Raw genomic sequence first — 20,324 nt, 5'->3', positions numbered from 1 at the left:
ATTACAAATGATCCTACATCTTTAGAGTAGTCATCTGTTCATTAATGCAGCAGCCATTTGTTGAGTGCCTCCAAGAATCTCATTGCTCCTGAAAAGTATGGAACTGAAAGAATTTTGGTTCACCCACATACTAAGCTCTTCCTTCAGCCAACAGAACATCTTCCAGGGTCACAAACGTGGCACAAGGATCCACTCCTTCTTACAGGCAAATATATAACAATGTGAATGTATGCATGTATCTGTGTGTGTGTGTGTGTATCAATGTGTGCACATGCATGTGTGTATGTTGCATAAAGTGTGTATGGCCAGGTACCAGTGGCTCATGCCTGTAATCCTAGCTACTCAGGAAGCTGAGATTTGAGGATTTACTGTTTGAAACCAGCCTGGACAGGAAAGTCCATGCAACTCTTTAACCACCAAAAAGACCAAATGGAGCTGGAGTACAAGCAATAGAACATTAGCCTTGATAGTGCCCATGAATGGCAAAAAGAAAATGATAAAAAAAAAAGAAATGTGCAAGTATGAAAGCAGAGACAGAAATCAATGAAGCACAGTGATCTTCAGGGGTTTCATTCCAAGAATCTGCGACACCTAAAGCCTGTCTCACTTGTGTCCTTTTCTTTTTCTCACTAGAAAATCTAGTAACCATCTTATGACAATTGGCTTCCTCACAAAGAAAGGAAAACAATAAAATACACCATGATGCCAACCTCCAAAGCTTAAAGGCTAATTCAAGTGCAAAGCACAGCTGTATAAACTCCTAAGCACGACAAACCTACCTGTATAACACCCTCCAAGAACACAAAAGCCACTGGCCCAAAGTTGTTTCTTCCTAGTGTATGTGTTCTGTGGGGCAAAAGAGTATCTCTCATTCTTCCTTTCATAGTGTCTTAGTTTAGTCTCTAAATAGGTTCTTCAGAACAAGATTAGGCACAACCTCCCCCACAGAAACTTACTATTATGGGCCAAATATAGTGAGTTCCCCCAAAACACCAGTCCTGGGAATTGTGGGGCAAGTCTCCTCACAAAGTAAATGTACGCTGTGTCCAGCAGACAGTATTATACCCATTAAGTACCAACTAAATTCCTGTGAAATAAGCTAATAGAGCTACCTTGTAGAGCTGGCCTATTGTCAACTATTGGACAATCCTCTCTGAAATCCTTTGTACCAATAAGCAAAAAGAAAAACTCTGACAAGGTCTGCAGGAAGCAGCATGTGCCTCTGGGTTGGGAACAATTTCTCTCTGTGTGGCAGATTTAGCTGCATAGCAATCATTTTCTCCTCCCACACCTCAGTCTAGTGTGGGATCACACCACAACCCAGGAATGTGACACAGCAGATCTGTCCCACAGCCTGGCAAGCTGGTAAGTCAAGTCATTTGGAGCTTGTCAAACAGGAAGACCAGTGTTCAAAGTAGCACCTGCTCTACCTCTCCAGCCTCTTTACATGGCAGCTCCTAAGGCCAGGGAGTGTCTGTTCTCCCAAGTCTTGGAGCAAGGAATGGAGGTTATTGACCTAACCAGAAGCTTTGTCTTCCTTTCTCCCTCCCTCCTTCCCCTCACCCTCTCTCTCACACACATACATGCAAGCTGGGTTGTGAGCTTAATCAGAGAGTGTTTAAATATCAAGGAAAAGAGAAGAGCTTTGAATCCATATGTAACAGGCTGGCCCACATAAGGCAAGATTAATGGAGTCAGATGCACACTCATTGAGTCATTTTTAGGAGAAATATCAGGTTCTCGCTGGCATTATCCTGATCCAGCACCACACAAGAGAAAAATTCATTTGATGGCTCTCATAGCCAATGCCACAGGAGCTCAATAAGCCATATGTATGCATGGAAAAGATCAGGACCAAGGTAAAAGAGTTAGAGAACTAATTCTAGGTATGACCCGCTGCCAGAACTCAGAACTCTGTTTCTTCAGAAGAGTCTGACGCACTCTAGAAGAAAATTAAATAGTTACAATGATTAATTACAGCCACTAGAGGTAGTCTGTACACACACACACACACACACACACACACACACACACACACACACACACACACACACACACACCCTAAGAGCTGTGTTCAGTGGTTGATTCTTGAACATTCTTAACCCAAAATGGAGTAAGATGAGTGACGAAAGACAGAGTGAAGTAGCTCTACTCCATGTCCAACAGCGGTGTTTTGGGGTTTTTTTTGATATGGTGAGGGACACTGGGAAAAGGGGAAAAGGCCTAGAGATTTGGAGGAGTGGGTGTGTAGGGGGGGGTGTGGGATGTGGGCTTCTTCAGCCAGTCATTTTAAACATGATTATCACCTCACAGACTCTTCCCTCACTTTGATGGTTCAATCGGGAGTTGACCTATCCTACATGGTTCCACTTTATTTAAATAATTAGTTATCTTAGCTCCCATGGGATGGATAATCACTTTGATCTAGGCCCAGGCTCATAATATTACAATACACATCAGCATTAACCAATCATACTTCCTGATTCCTTCATGGCAATGGTTAGCCACGGGGCTGGCATAACATTCAAGTTAGCCAATCAGAATGTTGTTACTGTATCTGACTTTATTACCTCGTATATGGCATATATGTTTATTTGATTATTTGAAATAGGAAAGGGAAGGGGGAAACAAGATGATTGGGAGGGGATCGGGGAATGGGGACAAAAACACAAGAAGGGGTATCCAGTTGTGAGAAGTAATATACCTACTATCTGACGAATGTAACTAGCCCTTCTATACATTACAATAAAAATAAAGAAATAAAAAGAATATTCCTTGAAGTTGTCCTATAAAATTTGGAAGAAGAAATATTTTTTTGTCATAGGATGAGCTAGACACTATTTAAACTCCTTAATAGAATCATGCTTAAAGCCATAAATTTGTTTTTTGACTTGAGGTCATTTATGCTAGGTGTTCTGTTACAGTCATAAGAACCCTGATGGGTACAACGACCCACACGCATTGTGAATTAATTTACTTAGTTTATGATCTTAATGTTATACAAGTCAGAAATCCTAAACAAATCTTTCTGGACTGTAGTTTGGATATGGCTGAAGTTTCTGAAGGAAGACTTGGCTTCTATCTCTTCATCTTCCTTCCTTTTCTTCTGGAGGCTATGCTCGTTCCTTGCTGATGGCTCCTTTCTGTAGCATCCCAACCTTCTGCTTCTGATGCCACATCAAGCCCTGACTCTCTTGCCTCCCTCTTATAAGGACTTTTATGGTTACATCTATCCTATCTTTATGGTCCTAACCTCCCCAATTTCAATTTTTAACTTGGACACATCTGCAAAAGCATACTTAGCATGGAAGCACTTTTAATTTCCATGGCTTAGGATATTATGCTTCTCTCCCTCACTTTCTCCTTCCCTCTCTCTTTCTTTTTCTCTCTTCCTTTCTGTACTGGGGTTTAAACTCAGAACCTCACACTTACTCAGCTGGCATGATACAGTTGAGCTATACCTGTGGCCCTGTTCTCTGTTAGTTATTTTTAGGGCATAGTGTTGTTTCCCATCATGCATGTTCTTGAGCTACAGTCTTCCTACTTCCTACTTTATCACTGGATCACAGGAATGCACTGTTACAAACATGTTCTTTGCAGGGCTGTTGTTTGATATACCATAGTTGGTCTGAAATAAATGCTTACCAAAAGCATGCATGTGAAGTATTTACAGTCTTTGCTAAGCCTACTGTCTTTCAGTATTAAGGAAGCATTTTCAGTATTAGGGAAGGTGAATTACAAGACAAGACAAAAGTGAATTCATCCACCAGGTACTCTCTGTAGGACTTAGCTCTCCATGACTATCTCAACAGCCTGAAGTATTTCTTGTCTACTGGGGAAACTTTGCCTTTGTTCACTGCACATTGTTCCAACTTAGCACCCCACAGAAATATGCATTTGTAGCACCGATGAGAAATAAATCTGGGAACTCAAGAGGACTTTTCCAGATCCACTGACCTCACACCTTTCACTTGGCTCTAGTCCCTAGGCTGGCCTAATTAGGAGAACACCACATTCTATCTTGAATAGTCAAGATCTGTGCTTGGGAGGAGCTGAGGATGCTGGGGTTTGAGAGGCTCTCTGGAGCACCCAATTTTGTTCTTGAAAGTCTGACATGAACTGATGATGATTCATCCATCCTGTTCCATTACTTAATAGGAAACGTGACATGCCTCACATCAATCAGTTCAGCTTCCACTTCTTATCCCGTCTTGTTCCAGTTGTCTTCATGGTTCATAAAACCAGTTATTAATATTAATAGTGCTCTCTAACATCTATTGGCACTTACAATGTCCTATCATGTACTGCACACATAGTGGTTATGGTCATGTGAGCTGCTGTAACAAGTAAGCCTTCACATTTCAGTGCCTTCACATAATAAAAGCTTATTTCTTACAAAATCCCAGCAGCAATGACATGAGAGGGGTATGGTATGCTTTATTCACCCAAACCACGAGATAGGTGTCTTCGATCTTCAGTAGCCTCCATCCTCTGGAGCCTGTAAAAGCTTACTAGAACCTGGCAGCAGAAAAACATTGAAGGTTCATCTGCAGGACTTTCGCCAGAGTTCTATTGTCCTGGCTCTCCTCACTCACATTCCATTACTAGACCACCAGATACTTGAACTCCACCTAACTGCAGGGGGGCTGGAAATGTTGACCGGCTCTGTGTCCAAGAAGAATGGAGACAAGGTTTTTAAGGACCAAATAGCAATTGTTGGCCTCATCGATTTCTCTGTTTCCACTAGGCACTTGTCTCCCAGCAATCTGTCATCTCTCCCATCTCACAAAGCTGGGCTGTGCTTAGAATGCATGTTGTCTCTGATTCCTGATCCTCTGCTATTGACCAGAGCATCTCAAGCAGGTGGGACACTGCAGAACTTCAGCAATGACATTTCCACATGTCACCACGAGGCCAGCACTGACATTTAGTGGAAAGAGGCCAAAGACAATACTACACATTTTGCCATTCACAGAACAGTCCCTGTTACTAAAAATTTTCTGGCCCCAAATACCACATAATGCCCAGACTGAGAGTTTCTGCTCTTTACAGGACATGTGTCACACAGATCTGAGGATGAGGGCTCTGGCCTCTAGGGTCATCTCACTGAGGCTTGCAGACCACTGACATATTTTAGTAGTACAGACTTTGTTTATCCTATTAATGCAAAACTCAGATTACAAAATTAGTGAACTTATGATAAGAATGGTGGCTCTAATTGAAATCTCACCTTTGGAATATGACCTCAGATATTCAGGACATTTACCTTGGGCATGACTCTGAACTTCCTGTGTGACTACATATATAAAAAGATACTCCACAGATGCAAGGTGGTTTAACATTTGCAAATCAATCAATGTAATACATCATATCAACAGAGCCAAGGATAAGAATCATATGATAATTTCTCTACATGGAGAAGGCATTTGACAAAATACAACATCCATTCATGTTGAAAGCACTAGAAAAAATAGGAATAAGAGGTACACTCCTTAAAACAATTAAAGCCATATATAAAAACCCTACTATACTAAATGGAGAAAGACTGGAATCATTCACCTTAAAATCAGGAACTAGACAGGGTTGCCCACTCTCTCCACTTCTCTTCAGTATAGTACTGGAACCCTTAGCCAGAGTACTAAGGCAAGAGAAGGACATCAAAGGGATCCACATAGGGAAAGAAGAAATTAAACTATCCCTATTTGCAGATGACATGATCCTCTACCTGAGTGACCCAATAAACTCCACTCCCAAACTCCTAGAATTAATAAACCACTTTAGCAAAGTGGCAAGATACAAAATTAACCTGCAAAACTCAGTAGCCTTCTTGTACGCCAACAATATACAAACAGAAGGCCAAATCAAGAAAATGACCCCATTTGCAATAGCCTCCAAAAGAATAAAAGAATTCGGAATTAACTTAACCAAAGATGTAAAGGAATTATTTAATGAAAACTATAAAAGCCTAATGAAAGAAATTAAAGAGGACACCAGGAAATGGAAAGACATCCCATGCTCATGGGTAAGGAGAACCAATATAGTGAAAATGGCCATCCTGCCAAAATTGATATACAAATTCAATGCAATCCACATCAAAATCTCAGACATTCTTTACTGAAATAGAAGATATAATCCAAAGGTTCGTATAGAACAAGAAAAGATCTAGAATAGCCAAAACAATTCTAGGCAAAAAGATCAGTGCAGGTGGTATTACAATACCAGACTTCAAACTCTAATATAGAGCCATAATAACAAAAACTGCTTGGTATTGGCACAAAAACAGACCAAAAGTTCAATGGAACAGAATAGAAGATCCAGAAATAGAACCACATACCTATGGTCAACTTGCATTTGACAAAGGAGCCAAAGATAAACAGTGGAACAAACACAGCCTATTTAATTACTGGTGCTGGCAAAACTGGGCAGCCACAAGCAGAAAACTAAAAATTGACCCTAGCCTTTTGCCATGCACAAGCATTAACTCAAAATGGATCAAAGACCTCCATGTCAGACCGGAAACCTTGAAACTGCTACACGATAGAGTTGGAGAGACACTGGAACTCATAGGCACAGGCAAAAACTTCCTGAACAGAATCCCAGGGTCACAACAGATTGGAGACAGACTCGATAAATGGGACTACCTAAAAATAAAAAGTTTCTGCATGGATAAAAGCATAGCCACAAAAGAAGAGAGACAGCTAACCAACTGGGAAAAGATATTTACCAATAATACATCAGACAAATACTTAATATCAAGTATCTACAGGGAACTCAGGAAACTAATCCCCCACAAACCCGACAAACCAATCACTAAGTTGGCAAGGGAACTAAAGAGAGACTTATCAAAAGAGGTTAAAATGGCAGAAAAGCATATGAGAAAATGCTCATCATCCATGATCATAAAGGAAATGCAAATAAAAACAACTCTAAGATACTACCTTACCCCAACAAGAATGGCCAAGATTCTGAAATCAGATAATGACCAATACTGGCTGGGTTGTGGAGAAAAAGGAACCCTACTGCACTGCTGTTGGGATTATAAGCTAGTTTAGCCACTCTGGAAAGCAGTGTGGAGGCTTCTTAAAGAACTGAAAATTGACCTTCCCTACGATCCAACCATACCACTCCGGGGCATCTATCCTGAACATCATAACCCAAAATATGATAAAGACATCTGTTCAGCTATGTTCATCTCTGCACTATTCACAATAGCCAGGTGATGGAAACAATCCAGATGCCCTACTGCAGATGAATGGATACAGAAAATGTGGCATATATATATGCAATGGAATTCTACATAGCCAACAGACAAGATAAAATAATGGCATTCGCAGGGAAGTGGATGAATCTAGAGTGAATCATGTTGAGTGAGACAAGCCAAGACCTAAGGAACAAAAGGCGCATGGTATCCTTAATATGTGGCTATTAGATCTGAACAGTACAAGAGTGAGGACTCAGTTTTTGCGTATACAATATTATAGACATGGTACTGAAAATATAAACACAACTACACAGACGTAAAAATCTATGACTCTATAGACATAATGTTTTACTACATAGATTAATATGTATCTATGACATACAAACCCTCAGCCTAATTTTAATTATGTTCTAAAATCTAAGTGCCAGTGATGTATATAGAGATTCCCTTCTTGAATACTTGTTTGTTAAATATGTCATTTGAAATATGATGTAAAAATCAATGTTAATAAATTATTAATAAAAAAAGATATTCATTGAATTTTCTTTGCCAGCCCCCAAAGTTCTTTTGACCGTGAGATCAAGAGCAATTTCTACATGGCTTGGGTTAGGGGAAACTGATGTCAACCTTGGTTCCCCCATTTTCTAGCTGAGTGACTAGGAAAGGACTGGTCTGGATAACGTTTCTCATCTGTAAAGTGGGTACAAATAGTTGTACATGCTTCTCAAGGTAGTGAAGACTAAGTGAGATACTCAAAGGCAATAGCTCTCAAGGAGCCCTGCTCAGCCATGAAGCTTACTGGAGTCTCAGCAATACACTAAGGTCCTTGCTGCAACCACTGGAGGGCAGCAGAAGGAACAATATACTAAATACTGGAAAGGATTGAGCACTGTTTTGAAAGGAACTTATGGCTCCAAATACTAGTACAGCTCCACTTTGGCTGTACTAGTATCAACTTACAAGATCTCGAGGTTCAATACATCACTCAATAAAGCAGATAATAAGGCCCTACTCTGGATTTTTCTCCCATGACAGCCATGAGGATTGGTCACGTGGTTCCATAAGTGAAAGGACAGGATCTGAAGCCAGGTGACGTAATCTTTCCTTGCCTATGGAGATAATGGCAGTTACCATCAGGATCCAAGAAACATTAGGGTAGGGATCCTATCTGCTTAGTTGATGGATGTAACCCCAGCCCTTGAGACTGAATCTACCCGGCAGTGAACACTGGCAGAATGCTTGGATGCATCATAGACCCTGTTGAACAGGGTGGCCCAGTGGATTACTTTGATTGCACGTGTAAACACGTGGATGCCTGGCTCTGGCTGTGTATTCAGGTAATGCTGGTTACTAGGACATGGACAGGACCGAGCATCCTCAGGAAGGCTCATCAGCTTTAAATATAAACGTGATGACCTCTTGGTTTGGATCACCAGAAGTATGCAGTTAAGGCAGTCCATAGAGCTGCTTTTTCTCAGACCATGCTCTAGGTCATGGTGTACCACTTCTTCCTGGCCAGGCCCAAAGCTCATACCATTGGGATTCTCCAATTAGATGAACATGAATAATGGTCTGACATAGCATGTGTGTATCTCCAGCAGTCTCTGCAGGATGTGTTCACCTGCAGGGAAATGTTCAGTACAGAGAATGCCAGTAAGGGGCCTCGTGCACATATCAAATCTGGCCATGGTGAACATAGCTGACTGGCCCTGTGTGGTGGTAGAGTAGACAGCCATTCTGATCTCCTATAAAGTTAAATACTCTACTTTTCAGACTCCTCAAGTCTCAAGACATCTTTTAGGTCTGGTCACTTAGATGCACAAGATGTGGAATCCAGTGGTGAGGCAGAAGTTTAAGTTGGACACTTACTAGCAATGTAGGTATCAAGAGGCAGGAAGAAGGCCCCCATCTTGCTGGAGCCAGTGACCCCAAGGGTAGCTTCCTGATCCCTAGCTCACATTAGGGTAATGTGATCACTTAATAGAGTAACTTCTTAATTGTTTACAGGGCCTGTTTTCTATGTGAGCCAATTCTGTCTAACTCCTCTGGAATCCATTGTTGATAATCCCAATCCCTCCACACAGTTTCTCAGTACTTAACATCTTGTGATAATGTGTGTGTGTATATATATATGTATATATATATATATACATACATACATTCCAAGGCTGACCTTATCTGGAAAATAACTAAAGCAAATGCATTCTATAGTGATGACTCTTGACTAACAAGTTTGAAATCCTAAGTTCAAACACGGCATTTTTAGAAAGAAATAAAGAAAAGAGGGGCTGGGAATGTGGCTCAGTGGTAGAGTGCTTGCCTAGCATGCATGAAGTCCTGAGTTTGATTCCTCAGTACCACATACACAGAAAAAGCCAGAAGTGGTGCTGTGGCTCAAGTGATAGAGCACTAGCCTTGAGCAAAAGAAGAGGTGAGGAGAGAAGATGATATAGAGAACAAAAAAAATCACCCCTGAGCCAGATGTGGTAGCTCATACCTGTAATCCTAGCTACTTTGGAGGCTTAGATTAGGAATATCATGGCTCAACCTCAAGTGAAAAAGCTGGATATGGGCATCAGCTCAGTTATGGTGGAAAGAATAAATAGGACCATGGTATAGTCTGGCCTGAGCAAAAGGCAATATCTTATCCTAGATTATCCAGAACAAAAATGGCTGGAAGCCTAGCTCAAGTGGTAGAGGGGCTGCCTAGCAAACACAAAGCCTTGAATCCAAAATCCCAGGACAGGAAGGAAGGAAAGAAGGAAGGAAGAAAGAAAGGGACAGAAGGAGGGAGGGAGGAAGGAAAAATAGGAAGGAAAGAAATATGAAAAGGAAAGAAAGAAGAAATCATGTTTTGGTAACTCAGTCTCTTCTATAAAACTTCACCTTAAAGTAAGATTTACTGAAGGCTTTTGTCTATTTCTTTTCTTCTTCTTCTTTTTCATAAACTAGTTTGGGCTGCATTATCCATCACTTGTGGATTACAAAGTTCTGATTGTCACACTAATCAATATAGTCATTTATTTTGCAGGCCTGTCTCTGCTTCTAGACGCCAAAGGTTAGTGCAAATGTTTCCTGGGAAAACCAATTACGTGCAATAGAATGTGCAGGGCCTGCAGCCAGAGGCTCCCACTTTTGCTATTCTCTTCACCCTGAGGCTGCTCCCAGCCCTTTCCTCCTATTGTCTGTGGAGACTCATCCTAAGGACGAGTCCCCAGAAACCAAATGCCCAGAGAGCTCTTGTCGGTGAACTCACTCCATTAGCACTGGCATCTGAAGAAAAGGAGAGCTTGTTTGTCACTTATGATAACTGATTTGTTTCTCCTAGCTGTGTGCTCCATCTTGAGCCTGCTGGCTATCGGCAGCAAATCTGGGGCCGTTATAAGCCACACATCGTTATATGGGAATTTGATCTCAAGGTACAGAGAAGCCACATTTTGAGAGGTTGAATTGGGAGTCTTTATTAGAAAGCCAGTGACTACAAGCAGACATATCCCCCCAAAACCTTGCAGTCTTCAATACACTTAATACTGTTAGGAAACTGGGCCTCAAGGTTAGCAGAATAGTGCAAAAGCAGAAAAACAATCTCAACAAACCATATCAACTCTAATAGAGACCTAAAAAGGGATGCCATGGTGACCCAAGGAGAGTCAGAAGAGTCAGGCATGATAGTGACAAGGGTGGTAGAGCCTAAATAGGGGATGGGGATAGGGTCGGGGGGGGGGGCAGGTGCTCAAGAGTTCCGTCTGGCAGGTCCAGATCTTGCAGCAAGTGTTGAAATTACAACACTACTCACTGTTGACCAGCACCAGGAAAGGAATCCTGTGGCTCTGAAGCAGCTAGTATTTCTGATATTGTACCCAGCACCACCTTCTCTGTTTGACACCCACCCTAAGCTTCAGTTTATAAACTATTTCTCTGGCCTCCTCAGGAGTTCAGAAGGTCTTCAGGGTAAGAAGTCCTCTGAAGAGCAATGACGCAGGTTCCAGGCCTGATGTCCAGGAACAAAAATGCCCAGTGATTTCTCAAAGTCAAATTGCTATTTAGTGATAGAGTCAGGACTGGAATTCAGATTGCTCAATGAGAAGGTACTTGATCCCCAACAGGACCCAATGTCACTTTGAGGTTTTTCCATAGGGCATCCATCATAATTTGGTCTTAATTGAAGGGCTTTCTTGTTTTGCAGTTCCTAAAGAAATTTAGCAATTGAATGTCAGAGGTGATAGGAGATACAGTGGCATCTCCCTTTCTTTGTATCCCACCTTCAAGAATTAAAACATGACTAAGCATGGATGTGTATGCCTGTAATTTTACTTAGGGGACTAAGACTTGGAAGGTTGTAGTTCAAAGCCAGCCTGGGCAGAAAAGTCTATCTCCGAATAACCAGCAAAAAAAATTGGACTAGAGGCACACTTGTACACACACACACACACATACACACACACACACACACCACAAAGAATAATGCTAGATGACAGTAGCTCATGCCTCTATTTGTAGCTACTCAGGAGGCTATGCTCAGAGGGTCATAGTTCAAAGCCAGACCAGGAAAGAAAGTCCATGAAACTCTTATCTTCAATTAACCAGAAATAGATCTCCAAAAGACCAGAAATAGATCTATGGCTCCTAACACCTGTGGGTGAAAAAAACTCAGGTTCATTGTCCAGCCCCAAATTCAAGTCCCAGTACTGGCACCACCATCACCAACAAAGAAAGAATGAAAGAATTCAAGCAGCAGCCATGTCAAGCTTGGAGAAACAGCAAGTGTTCTCAGCCTCTCAGGTGACATTTCTTCATCACAGCAAGATGACCATTGAAATCATCTTCACACAGGAATCCCAAGACACTGAGATCTCTGTGCCAGCTTCCTGAATTTGCCATTAAAGGCAATTGTGAATGGTAATGCAAGCCACCAGGACCAGCCACCAAGAGTAGCCTAAGCTGGGCACCAGTGGTTCAGACTAGTAATCCTTGCTACTCAGGAGGTTGAGATCTAAGGATCACAGTTGAAAACAAATGCATGCAGGCAAATTGGAAAGAGTTTTGTCTCCAGTGAACTAGCAAAGAGCCAGAAGCAGAGCTGTGATTCAAATGGTACAACACCAGCCTTGAGTGAAAAAGTAAAGCAAAAGTGAAAGACCTGAGTTCAAGCTCCAGTATCAGCATATGAACACAGAAAAGAATAGTAGGAAAGGAACAGACAGAAAGGCTAGGACTAGCAGCTAAGACATGGAACAGGAACAGGAAAAGGAAATGCATGAACAGCACTGTAGTATTTTCTCTACATAACCCAGAGAAGACTGCAGAAGAGCTGGATATGTTTAAAACACACAGGGACATCCAGTGGCTGTGTTAAATGCACAGATATGCCATTTTTACTTTCCTTCTTCACTGGCTTTTAATAAGATCCAGGCACAAGCTGTTAGATTTTCTTCCTGTAGGATAGAGCTGAATATTACAAGACAAATTTGCAAGCAGGCTAAAGCATGATTGACAAAACAAAATTTGTTAATACAATGGTTTGAGGTACTTGACAGAAATTTCTGTCAATAGTCTAGATTAGGGGATTTCAAAAAAAAGAAATTTGCAGATGAAATGACTTTGATGTTTCTTGTGAAAAGCATTTGTTGACAGACTGGATCAGAATGAGGAAAATGGGTACTTTCTCAATGCATGAGTTTAAGACTCTGACAAAACATGTATTAGTCTTGAAGGTTTCTCTCATTTGTCATATGCTCCTTTGGCTTTGTTGTTAGCTATAAAGGGGGCTCAGGCATAATCAGAAAGAGAGCAGAAAAAAAAGTGTCCCAGAAGTCAGGAGGTGTGGCCATGTTATTTCTCCAAGTGCTCATTGACTAGGTTTCAGATGCATTTTTAAAAATCTTAGTCCCTGAATTATTCTAAGAATAAGATTATTTTCTGTTTAGAAAAGATCATCTGTTATCAGTCAAGTTCATTTGGGAAATAAGCAGCAGAAACAAACTCTTGAAAAGACTCTCTAAGTCTCTAAAGCCAAAGCATGTCTCCCCCAAATTGTTCCAAATAAAAATTACCAACCCCCACTGAGGCTTATTTGGAGATTCCAAAGTTTAAGGCCCACTGATATGAGCAATATCCCAAAAGGAATAGGTTGGCTCTTCTAACTAGAAAAGTTTACAGGTAAGCTAAGCTATAGTCCTACCTATAATCCTGGTTACTCAGTAAGCTAAGATCTGAGGATTGAAGTTCAAAACCAGCTGGGTCAGGAAAATCTATGGGATTTTCCATCAACAATCTAGAGGTGGAGCTCTGGCTCAACTGATAGAGCCTTGCATGAAAAAGCTAAAGGACAGTACCCAAGTCCTAAGTTCAAGCTCCATTAATGGCACACACACAGAGACAAACACGAGTTCACCGGTGTATAATGCTTCAAGTCTAGCTGTATCCAGGATTATGTTCCATCTTCTTCATTATCCCTAGACGAAAAGGATGCTTTACCCTTGATCAAAATCCACAGACATCCAAGATGGAGTCCTTCCCATTTATTTTCATTGAACCAGCCCAGGGTGTTTGCCCTTGACGGAGGCAGTCAAACCCTTGAAACCTGTATAAAGCTACAAGTATACAGGAAAGGAGAGGTGGTTGTCACCACAAATTCCATTGTAGCTACAGAAAGATAGAGAAATGGATACTACCCAGGAAAACTGGAAATATCCATGCAAAGCAATCCGCTTGGTCTTCGAATAAAGCCCAGATCTAAGGACAGGGTATCTTTTCTGCACTTGCATACAAATGCAAACACACACACACACACACACACACACACACACACACACGCATGCGTGCATGCATGCACATTGCATGTTGGAAAGGAAATCCCACCTCTTAAAGACCCTTGTCTTCCTCAGACCCTCTGGGGGATACTTAGTTAATATAAACAGTGACCAGTTCTCCTAAAGGCAATCTGAAAGAAGTCACACAGAAGGTTCCTTAGCACAACCTCCCATTCTTAAATAGAGGCTCCTAAGCAACCATGGTAGGCTAGGGGGAGCGACATAAATTCCCCAGGGAGCAGTACGAAAGAAGGGGAAGGCGGCTCTGCTGCCATTCAGTGTGCTGGTCTCCTTCCCTCAAATCTTTTATTTCCCTGCACTTCACAGAGAAATTTGTGTTGCAGAAGAATAAAGAACTCGTGTATACAGCTTGGCTTTCATCTTCAAAACCAAGACTAAAACTCTTAGGCAGCCATCGGTGTGCCATCTCAGCAGTCCAAAGTCAGTGTTTTACAAAAGAGAGAGAAGAAAGTAAATTTTATCTAATCTCCCCCCACCCCATGGCTGTCTCTACCCTGAATAAGAACACATTTTCCAATTTTAGAACAAATGACAACGCTCAGTGAGTAATCTCATTGTGCCTTGAGAATTACCACCGAGAACAAATGCCTTGTCAGGTGACTCTTGTTTGGCTGTTGGTGGACTGAATTGTTTATGGGTGCTCTGTCTCTGTACTGAAATCTCCCGGAGGGCAGGAATCGAGCCTGATTCCTCTCCTGTGTCTCTAATGTTGGACACAGATCTCTGGTGCTCAATATAAATGAGTTGCAATGAGTTAAGTGATTATATGTTTTCTGATTTCCATAAGATGATATTTGCTCCTTTTTCATTCGACATGCTACAACCCAGATGGGCAGTTTTAAGGGGCCCCCTGACAACACCTTCCCCTCTTTCAGGTTAACGCCTGAAGATGACCTTGAGACAGTTTTACACCCAAATCCCACACATGACCACTAGAGGGAAGCAGAGAACACAATGATGGCACAGGGACCATTTTTGCTCAGCCTTTTGTCTCTAGCTCCAGGGTTCCCTCCTTGTATCTTTGTATTAACTTTTAGTCTTAAGGGTGCAAGTTCCAGAATAGAACAACCTGGTTTATTTTACAAAAATGAAAATCATGCCCTTTTCCCCTTTCCGTTTTTTAATATTATTGCTTGAAAAGTAATTTTATCCAGGAGCCAAACTACTGTTTGCAAACTGCACCTGATTTGTTTTTTATTTTCATGACATCCCCTTTAGAAAAGAAAAATCAAATCTTATCTACCTACATTAGGCTGGACCTTTTGCTTTTGAACACCTTTCCTATAAATTCTTTCTCTGATTTGGTCTATCATTCCCTCGAGACTACTTTTTTCTGGTTCAAAATACAGTCTGGGGGGTGGGGGAGGAAGCAACGTTCATTGGAAGAATAATTAAAGTAAGGAACAAGTCCTTCAATCCCAGTTAATCTCAGTAAGCCTAATTCATAGACTGAGAGATGGAAGTGTTCTCCCTCCAAATCACTCGTAGCCCAGCTGCAGCCTACACCAGGATAAACCAGATCAACGCAAGGTCATGGAGACCAGAGTTCTACATAAGGAAGATTTAATTTGGTGTTGGTTTGATCCAATTGCACAGGTCAAGGAATTACTGCTAAAAGTTAAAAGAACACACACACACACACACACACACACACACACACACCATAAAACTACTTACAGCTAAATTTCAGAATGAAGCAACACCTGAACCCTTGCCTTCTTGTATATTTTCTTCTCAAGTTCCAGAAAATGCTCTCATTTCCCAAAGTAACAAACAATTTGGCAATAACTAATGACATGAGCTATTCTATTTCTTATAAAAACCAAAAGCATTTTTAAAAACCTGTATGTATATTTAGATGCCTGATGACATACAGTAACAGCACTATCTATTGAAACAGATAATTGGAAATAATTTCAATACCCAGTAGTAAGGAATTATTTCTACATACGTACTACATCCATACTTTAAAGTATCATAGAGTTTTACTAAAGCAATGAGACTGTCAGACATCAATGGCTTATGTCCACAATACTAGATAGTCAGGAGGCTGAGACCTGGAAGATCATGGTTTAAAGCAAAGCTGGGCAGAAAAGTCCATGAGACTCCATCTCTAATTAGCCATCAAAGAGCTGGGCTGGAGGTCTGGCTCAGATGGTAGAGTACTACCTGTGAACAAATAAGCTGAGAAGAACATGTGCTCCTGAGTTTAAACCCTATAATGATAATAAATAAATAAATAAATAAATAAATAAATAAATAAATACAAAGGTAGATTAGCTGAAAAATACTAAATATTTACTCTTAATACCTCAATACAAATAGAAAGGCTTTCTAAGTTAAAAAATTATATGCATATATATGTAAGTGAATGGAAATGCAGTGTTTCATTTGCAAAGCCTGCAAAGATTTATATAACTCTGGCCTGGTGGATATTATATAGAATGGAAATTTAACTATATTTGGGCATCGCTTTGTCTAACTACTTTTGTAGAAAGTCTATACAGTTACTGACACAACTGGGCCCAATTGAGCCAATGTCATGCTGGGTCATTCGTGATTTGCTATTCACTAAAACTTTATTTATTTCAGGTGCTATCTAGCATTTGCCCAAGGGCAAAATAATACTTTTAATTGAAGATTTTAAAAAAACAATAGAATTCTGCTAAGCATGAACAACCAAAGCATATAGAGAAACACATCTCCAAGACTGAACAAATGTTCTCTTCTACCTCTGCCCAGAAACACATGTAAAGTGAGTCTTGGAGCTGAGACACGAGTTTTAGATTTCATTCTCTGCCCACAACTTTCACAAATAAAGGAGAACAGCAACGGCATCATGTGACACCACGGGCCATGTGATCTGCAGGCTGATTCCTGAGATTCTCTTGTCATCATAGAACAAGTCTGTACTTCACCATGTAAACACAAGACACTGAGAGTGAGAAGTGGTGCTATTAATCATTATTCTGCAATCTCAGTTGCCAATCAAGGCTGTTCTGAGCCCAGCGGGCAGACAGTCATTGGCTGAATTCCACTCTTAAACACAGAAAGTCCAAAGGAAGCTACCAATACAGATTGCATCTTGCCCGTGCCCAATTGGAGACCTTGGGATGTTTTCTGTTCCCGAAGTCCTCCCAAGGGCAGTGGACCCTGGCTATTGGAGCTAAATATTCATTTTGGGGGCTCCTCAGTAAAGAAAGAGACCATCTAGCAAATAACTTAATCAGTCCTGGGAGAAATAAAATGGAAAGAAGACCACTGCTCTTCAAGGTTGCCGTAATTAACGTGGGAGATGACACAGACATCCATTCTAGCCTCTAGCCTCTCCTGATGGGGCTTACTAAATCATCAATAAAACTCTAGGACAGCTAGTTGAACTGACTTTCATAAGTGTGATATTTGTGATACATGTATAGCAAAGAAATTATATATATACGTGAAAGTGGAATGCACTGGGAACCCACTGTTTGATGCAATGAGCTTGCCAAACATGTCAAAACATCTCCAAAACATATTAGCAATCAATTGGTTAGGCTTTTAAACAGAAGATTGTCTGGATACATATAATTCTATCATTCAGGAGATGGAGATAGGAAGATGCAGAGTTCAGGGCCACGTTGAACTACATAACAAACAAATAGAAACAGCCATAGCAGGTTGCCATAGCAGGTTGTTGGTGGTTCATGCCTGTAATCCTAGTTACTCAGCAGACTGAGATCCGAGGGTCATGGCTGTTAGCCAGTCTGGGAAGGAAATACTGTGAGATTCTTACTCTCCAATTACCCCAAAATGCTGGAAATAGTGTTGTGGCTCATATGGTAGTACAATAATGTTGAGCAAAAAGCTCAAGGACAGCACCCAGGCTGTGAGTTCAAGTCCCAAGACACACACACACACACACACACACACACACACACACACACACACACACACACAGAGTGTTAAGCCATGTATTTGTGGCTCACATTTGTAATCCTAGGAATTTAGGCAGCTAAGATCTAGAGAATTGCTGCTTGAGGCCAGTCTGGACAGAAAAGTTTATGCAACTCCCTCTCCAAAATAACCAACACAAACAAGGCTAGAGCCAAGGCTCAAGTCGTAGAGTGCCAACCAAGCAAGTACAAGACGTTGAATTGAAACCTCAAAGGGCAAAAAAATGATGTAAAAATATCACTATCTAAGTCAGTCTGTTGTGCAATTCATATAGGCCAAAAAGTTCAGTGATGATAGGACCAATAGGGGGGAACCCACTGGAGTCACGAATGCATTAAATATACTCTTAGAGACAAGAAAAATGTCCCATCACACAAAACAATATTCACACATGTGTGTGGGCGCGCCCTTACTCACAGGGATAAGAGAAGTATGTTGTCAAAAGGTGAGCAGTGCTTACATCCAAATGTCTGATTATATTGTTCCATTTCTGTGTCCGTTCATTTTTCATTATTTTCCAGTAGTCCTGCAAAGGGTTTACTATTTCAGCATGTCAGTGTTTATGTACAATGCAATTTTCTTAGATCTACTATTTTTTAAAAAATGTATAATGCTTTGTAATATTGATGCTGAGCCCTAGGGCCACCCATGGGCTGTGGGCACTTATGAGTAGTGTGGCAGGTTCAGAGGTGACAGTCCACGGAGCCCGTGGTGAGCAGGGATGGAGCCTTTGGAAGGGTCAGGAGGAGTGTGCAGAGAGAAGTATAGGTAAGAACTTTACTTTCGGATCTTACTTTTCTATGAATCTGAAATGGCTCTCAAATGTTCAAAAGTATGGAAGCAAGTACTACTTTGTTTATAAGGCAAAATATAATAAAAGGAAAGTAGAAAAATCAAAGACCAAAGAAAGTTTGATGGAGTCACTTGAAGACATTGGAGGGAGAAGCCAGGCTGAGGAAAGACAACATGACAGCCCGACTGAGGAGTTCTGGGAGGGTCTGCCCACTTGCTTTCTATGTCCGGGAGAGTACCTCCCAATCATTCAGTGGTACCCAAACAGGTGTAACCACACCCTCTCCCCTCCCACATACCTCCTCATGCTCCAAAGGGAAAAGTTACCCTCAAATTCTCTTTCAGGTCCCTGGTAGAAAATCCAGTTCCAAGAACTCTGTACCTCTCTGAAATCTGATCAAGCAAACAATGTGGAAAACTTTAGAGCTCCATTTTTTATGTCTCCATTGCCCCTCCCCTTAGTAAGGATTAAGATCTTTGCAGTTGGTGGATGCTTTGATCAGATGTGGAAATTATTTTACCATTGAGAGTTTCACCTCCTTGTGAGAAACAACCAGAAAGACCAAAGTCTCGGAGCCCTAGGATACAGGACTAGAGCTCGCTCAAAAAATCTCCTTCACCCTCCTGTCAGGGTATATCTACCTTTCTGCTCCAGACCATGGGTAAGGCAGATCTCCAGCCTAGTTTCTCAGTGGAAAACTGTGAGCAGGCTCCTGGCCCATGATTCACTCTGCTTGGGAAGCAGACAGAAATGTCCTTAAAGGCGCCTGGTTACAGAGACATGGGTGATGTGGAGTGGTAATTCTAGGGAATGGAGCAGGTGTAGCTCCTCCATATTCTTAAGAGGATGACAGGAGAGGGTGAATGTGATGCCTGGGGTGGGAGGGAAAAGAGGAAGAGCAAAGGAGGTATACCGTAAGTGATCCCTGTGGAGAATTCCAGAGGTCCTAAATAGAATTGTTGGGTTAAGAACCCTGTAAGCTATAGGTCTGAAGATGATCAGATATTTTGAATGGACCCAGTCAGTCAATCAAGAACAACAACAAAAGGGTTGGGCACTGCTCTCTGGCCTCTTTCAGATTCCATCTGCTACTAATTCAAAGAACCAAAAAAGGTTGCCCGATGAGCCACAGTATGCAGAGACTGGTTCATCCAAAATGCTATGGATCTTAAGAGATGAGGAATTTAATTCAGCCAGGGATGATAGACATATTGGATGCTGGGTGTTGAGCTAGGCTTCAAAGGAAATAAATCCATAGCAAGGCTGGACTAGTGCTGCTTTGAAATATTTATACCACTCCTGTCTTTTAGAGGATGAAAAATATCACCTTGTCCTGGAACATATTTTGAGACCTTAAATATACGATTTCCAGAATCCCCCAAATTATCCAGTTCCTGTTCATGTCAAATATAGGAAGAAAGGGTTTACCTGTTGCGCACAAGAAAATATCACACATCAATCCATAATCAACACCACTGTCACCATTTCTCATACCAGACAGACATCTCTAAGGCATTGCAATAGGATTGAGTCTGGAACATTACTTTGAAGGAGGAACTTT

The 20,324-nt window shown here is 41.2% G+C and overlaps 1 long non-coding RNA gene across 1 annotated transcript in view; it reads right to left on the bottom strand.

The window, feature by feature from the left end:
* LOC150047136 (uncharacterized) overlaps positions 1 to 19,147 on the bottom strand; it is a 35,927-nt gene extending 16,780 nt beyond the window's left edge. The window contains exons 1-2 of the long non-coding RNA XR_016539504.1: positions 19,062 to 19,147; positions 18,388 to 18,496 (exon numbers count right to left, since the gene is read on the bottom strand). This is a non-coding gene — a long non-coding RNA (uncharacterized LOC150047136). The remainder of the gene's footprint in view (positions 1 to 18,387; positions 18,497 to 19,061) is intronic.
* Positions 19,148 to 20,324: the final 1,177 nt, after the last annotated feature.

The sequence above is a fragment of the Megascapheus bottae genome, chromosome 24, assembly GCF_031878675.1.
Source record: "Megascapheus bottae isolate mThoBot1 chromosome 24, mThoBot2.hap1, whole genome shotgun sequence".
Taxonomy (NCBI): Eukaryota; Metazoa; Chordata; class Mammalia; order Rodentia; family Geomyidae; genus Megascapheus; species Megascapheus bottae.
The sequence above is the reverse complement of the archived record's forward strand: the minus strand, read 5'-3'. Positions and strand labels throughout refer to the sequence as shown.